We start from the raw sequence: 6714 nt of genomic DNA on the forward strand, positions 1-6714 counted from the left end.
TTTGGGGTCAAATAGAGGCCTTTCATGGAATGTTCAGAACGTCCATTTATCCTCCATGTTGGAAGAAACAACGGTTGCTTTGTGTTGATATATGAAAAATATATCAGCAAAAATGATTTGGGTGTTGCATTAGTGGATCCTGTAAACAAGTCACAGTGGAACAGTAATGTTGTGCTTTTCCAGTGTTTTACCTACTCTGCCACGACACGTGAATTTGGTATTTTCTTTCAAAAGTGGTTACCGATGGTTACAGGCAGCCATGTTGGAAGAAAAAGAACTACACAAACATTCCATGCAAGGCCTCTATCGGTGGGCATGATGCCAGATGATGGAGAAATACTGTAGGTTGAAAACAACCAAAATCGGTAACCCTTCTTATTACGGTAGATAATGACTATGTAATAACTTAGAAATAACCAGATCTGGTAATGACAAGTAATTAAGTGCTTTCTCAATTAAACCTACCAGGGAAAGCGCTCGTCCATAATTACAAATAATTTCTATGTTATTGTAATTTGTGTACCATAATATGAATGCTACCAAATGATCCTTTAAGGACGTTAAGGGGTGTGGCCCTGAACAAACCCCTCCCCTTCCTCTGCCACTTAATGTTATTGGAGAGCGCCTCCCCTTTTTATTCATGACTCCTGCTACTTAATGTTATTGGAGAGCGCCTCCCCTTTTTATTCATGATTTCTGCTGTATCACCAAGTCACAATTCCACAGTACTGACCTTTAGTAGTTGCATGGCGATTAAAACTCCAATTAGTAATACCAACACAACAAAAAAGGGCAGCTAAAGACCTTTCTTTAATTCATCATGACGGTTTAAAAAGTTTGTTTACATTTTAATTGTTTAGGAACAGGTTTTATTGACTACTTGATGAGACAGTTACTGAAAGCTTATTCCTTCATCTCTACACTCTACATTTACACTCATTATTGATATGAATATTATATATATATACCGGTATATATATATATATATATATATATATATATATATATATATATATATATATATATATATATATATATATATATATATAATATATATATATATATATATATAAAGAATAATGACAATAATATTCAGGACTGGTGGTGTTGCAATGGAAATGGAGATTTTTCAACAAGCAGGAGACAGAATTTTTTTTTTTTATCTCGTCCATGTATTCATTTAAAAAATGCAAAGAACTGCAGTCTGTCATGCTGGCAACAAAACTGTGTTCCATACACACACAACTCAGTATTACATACACACACTACTACACACACACCTCAGTATTACATACACACACTACTACACACACCTCAGTATTACATACACACACTACTACACACACACCTCAGTATTACATACACACACTACTACACACACACCTCAGTATTACATACACACACTACTACACACACACCTCAGTATTACATACACACACTACTACACACACACCTCAGTATTACATACACACACTACTACACACACACCTCAGTATTCTGTATCTCAGTGAAGAAACCAGTCTAATTTATCTATTGTTTCTAACTATTCTGTGGAGTCAACTCTACCAATAACTCGAGTGTGTATTTCTACGTGTTTAGCGGCGACGTTGCCCTTGGATGCACACCTGAAGTCAGTTTGGCAATTTCCCGGCTAGTTCGTGTTTTCTTTAAGAAGTCTATCGGGTTAAACTCAAGAAATTAAGCACTTAAGCACTTACTGATTAATTTAACTTAAATTATGACCTACAGACTCTAAACTTTTGTTTTCTTGGGTGCACTGTGTTATATTTGTAAGAAAGAGGGATCGAGAGAGAGAAAGAGAGAAAGAGGGATTGAGAGAGAGGGGGAGAGGTAGAGAGTGACAGAGATAGGGTAGAGAGAGGAGAAGGGATAAAGATGGGGTGGGAGAGAGGGTGAGTGAGAGAGAGGGGAAGGGATAGACAGAGAGAGAGGGAGTGAGAGAGAGTGTGTGAGATAGAGAAGGAGAGGGGAGAGAGACAGAGAAAGTGGCCCCATTGCTTTCTATAGGTTTTTTGGTTAACTAGCAGGAGCTGGTAGCCAGTATGAAACAGAGACAGGACTCACAATCAACAGCATCCTCGGAAAGAAAGATGAGGCTAGATGTCCTTAGAATTTAACCTTTAATGCTACAAATGGTTTATTATTAATCCAATAACTTAACTTCAGGAAAGGGAACAGCGAACGTAATCCTTTGTCAGTATACAAGGGCAACTTCGACCAAAAAGCGTGTTTTTAATGTACATGTATATAGTTATGTCAGACTTAGGGCAAAATAGAAATTGAATCGATTTTAAATACCTCAAAAAGCATTAGGAGCTCTTGGTTTAGCTTGGAATAAAGCGGTGTTTACAGCCATAAGGCTGTTGAGATGTCGGGCTAGGTAAATCAAGCACTCAACTAGTATTTGAAACTATTCAGTTGTCAATCAACAGTGCAAGTATTGGGACGATGAGCTTGAATATTATAATATATAAGTCTACAGGAGCTTTAATATTATAATATATATGTACAGGAGCTTGAATATTATAATATATAAATCTACAGGAGCTTGAATATTATAATATATAAGTCTACAGGAGCTTGAATATTATAATATATAAGTCTACAGGAGCTTGAATATTATAATATATAAGTCTACAGGAGCTTGAATATTATAATATATAAATCTACAGGAGCTTGAATATTATAATATATAAATCTACAGGAGCTTGAATATTATAATATATAAGTCTACAGGAGCTTTAATATTATAATATATAAGTTTACAGGAGCTTGAATATTATAATATATAAGTCTACAGGAGCTTGAATATTATAATATATAAGTTTACAGGAGCTTGAATATTATAATATATATGTACAGGAGCTTGAATATTATAATATATAAGTCTACAGGAGCTTGAATATTATAATATATAAATCTACAGGAGCTTGAATATTATAATATATAAGTCTACAGGAGCTTGAATATTATAATATATAAATCTACAGGAGCTTGAATATTATAATATATAAGTCTACAGGAGCTTGAATATTATAATATATAAGTCTACATGAGCTTGAATATTATAATAATAAGTCTACAGGAGCTTGAATATTATAATATATAAGTCTACTGGAGCTTGAATATTATAATATATAAGTTTACAGGAGCTTGAATATTATAAAATATAAGTTTACAGGAGCTTGAATATTATAATATATAAGTCTACTGGAGCTTGAATATTATAATATATAAGTCTACAGGAGCTTGAATATTATAATATATAAGTCTACAGGAGCTTGAATATTATAATATATAAGTCTACTGGAGCTTGAATATTATAATATATAAGTCTACAGGAGCTTGAATATTATAATATATAAGTCTACTGGAGCTTGAATATTATAATATATAAGTCTACAGGAGCTTGAATATTATAATATATAAGTCTACAGGAGCTTGAATATTATAATATATAAGTCTACTGGAGCTTGAATATTATAATATATAAGTTTACAGGAGCTTGAATATTATAAAATATAAGTTTACAGGAGCTTGAATATTATAATATATACGTCTACATGAGCTTTGCTAATAAGACTCTAGAAAAGGCTTTTTATTTTTGTTCTTTTACTGTTTGTAAGCAATGAGGACATTTTGGGACATGTGCACAATTTAGTTTCACAGAAGTCTGGATCAGTGGAGCCGGAATGAACCAAACAGTAGGGGTGGGAATCACCAGTTTCATCATGATACGATACGATATCGATTCTTTGGACAACGATACGATATTTGCCGATATCACAAAGTCTCTCACGATACAATACGATTAGATTAGATTCAGGTGCCTGCAATCGATATGAGATGATATCATATGCCCATTTAACACAATCAGTAACATTTAGATCAACTAAAAAAAGGTAACGAAAATATCATTTGACATTTGTATTTTTGAGCTCTTCCAGACATTTAAAGGAAAATCAATCTATTGTTTTTAATACAAATAGACCTCCTGTTCACTGTAAAGTGCCACGTTTTGATATATTGAGCTTTAAACTTTAAGCTCCATTTTTTTGGAACTCAAAACTCACAACCTAAAACCCCTCCCTACCTCCCTCTCCCAAACCGTTCCTACAACAATTTGTTGATGTTGCATGATCATGTATAGGCCTACATTTATTATGTATTATATTGTTTATGTTTAAATAACATTTAAACATCAAACTCCTCTGACCTCATCTGGTCTTTCCAAAGACGCGCGCACACACACACACACAGAAAGGGAGAATGCTATGCTGTAACGTCTACACACACGGAGCTACTGCTGTTGTTCTTGGGCGGATATGAGACTCTCCACAGGATTTTCAAAATAAGAGTATCGATATGAATCGATCTTATTACATTGCATCGATCCGATTCGATTGTTGATAATTACATCGATGTATCGATCTGGATCGATGTATCGTCCCACCCCTACCAAACAGTGAAGGGAAGTTTACCGTAATGAAAGTTGGAAAAGAACTCCATGCAACATTGCGGTAATAAAAAAAAACAGCACTTTATTCACAGTGTATTTAGAGATTAATTATGTGCCTATAGTAATTTTTTATTTGAAATGTTGTGAAAGTTGGATGACATTCCACTTGCATTCCATTGTTACACCTCTGCCAAAGAGGAGGTAAACTAACGGGGTGCTATCTCTCCTCATATCACAGGTAGTACCTTACCATATTGAATACATTATATTAGTATAGTATTTTATAGTCTTTTCTATAAATAAAAACTGAAAACGAGTTGAAAAAAGTTAAATAATTGAATTTCATGGCGTCTCTGCAGCCTTGTTTATTCACTGTATCCATGGGAACGACAATGAAACGCAGCCATAAAGCGATGGTTTCCTTGTGCAGAAAAGATACTTTTCTGATAATTACATCACTGCATAATTTAAAAGTGTTTAGCTTAATTTTTTATTATTTGTTGTATAATATTAATATATTGGATTTATTTTCCAAAATGCTCAAAGACGCTTACACCCAATTCAATGTTATAGCCTCATTTTCCTTCAAAGTAATTTGGTCACGGGTGTCCAGATTTGGTACAGATTTTGTGTCTCTTGGGCAGACGTGTTTAGCAGGCTGTGATGTACAGGTGTAGAGATGGCTCTGCATAGGAGTGTGCATCTAACACTGCAAGAGGAGCTGTCCACCAACGTGGTGCTGATCTTATTGATGAGGTTTATTTTTAGAACCGTCTCAACATTTCTCATCAAGTGCCTTTTCTAAAACAAACTTGGCTCCAATTTGAGAGACCTTTTCACATTGTGAAAAGAAATGTTCTATGGTAACCAATCAAATTAAATATTTATTAATTTAATCTAACATGGTCAGGGGGGCAGTTATAAATGAGAAACTCTCATTAGGCTGAGGGGGCATGGCTGCTGAGGGGGCGTGGTCTTCTGTTCACTAGACACTATGATTAACTCTCAGTAGGCTGAGGGGGCGTGGCTGCTGAGGGGGCGTGCCTGCTGAGGGGGCGTGGCCTCATGTTCACTAGATACTATAGATGATTAACTCTCAGTAGGCTGAGGGGGCGTGGCTGCTGAGGGGGTGTGGCCTCATGTTCACTAGACACTATAGATGATTAACTCTCAGTAGGCTGAGGGGGCGTGGCCTCCTGTTCACTAGACACTATAGATGATTAACTCTCAGTAGGCTGAGGGGGCGTGGCTGCCGAGGGGGCATGGCCTTCTGTTCACTAGACCAGGGGTTCTCAAACTTTTTTCTACCACGACCCCATTTTATTTAGGATTTTTTTTGGCGACCCCACACTTAACACTTTGATTGCCTAAGGCTAAATTCATGATATACCATCCGTTGCCAGCTCTATTTAACATGGAGAAGTTCCCCTTTTTTGCAGGGCTATAACTTTTTAAATTCTATTGCTAGATTGCCATTATTAGGGCCCATTCAAGGTCCTATATGTATTGTTCATTGTGTAGCAACGTTAAACTTTTTCATTCACATATTCATAGTAAAATATGGTCTAAAGTATAAGTATGTTTTCATCTCTTTCTGCAGCTTTCTCCAGAACGTGATTTATAGCCCCAAATGCATTATATTGATGATGAAATACAGTTTGGTAGGAATCTGTGCGAGATCAAAAATTTCAATTGGACGTACTTCTAGAAGTTTCTACGTATCATCTGATGATGACCGGATGGGCGGGGGATCGTTTATAATTCCGTGGGCAGCGTTATATCATTCATCTAGTGTGGGTGATATGATCATCAGAGCAGTTTGTATCGAACACGTTATAAAATAACGCTGAATCTTACCGTATCTTCCTCGCGCCGTTGGACGATGAGCGTGGAACTGAAATATTCCTATTATGGGATGTAGAAATACGCGATCTATTTCCAGGTTGTATAATAGTATATACGTCCAAATCATGTTGTTTATCGAGTTATTGGCAACGGATCGCTATGTATTGTGTCGAGATAGAGTCCCGGGACCTATAGAGAGTGCCCGGAAGTAATATGGACGATCACCACTTCATCCACATGACTTCCTGTTTGGCGCTTCTGCCGATCGGCCACCAGATGGCGCTCTTGAACCGCTAGAGCAGGGGTCGGGAACCTATGGCTCGCGAGCCATATATGGCTCTTCTGGTGACAGCATATGGCTCCCAGAAATTAAAAAAAAAAAAAAAAAC

Source organism: Notolepis coatsorum (genome assembly GCF_963971535.1).
Source record: "Notolepis coatsorum genome assembly, chromosome: 1".
Lineage (NCBI taxonomy): Eukaryota > Metazoa > Chordata > Actinopteri > Aulopiformes > Paralepididae > Notolepis > Notolepis coatsorum.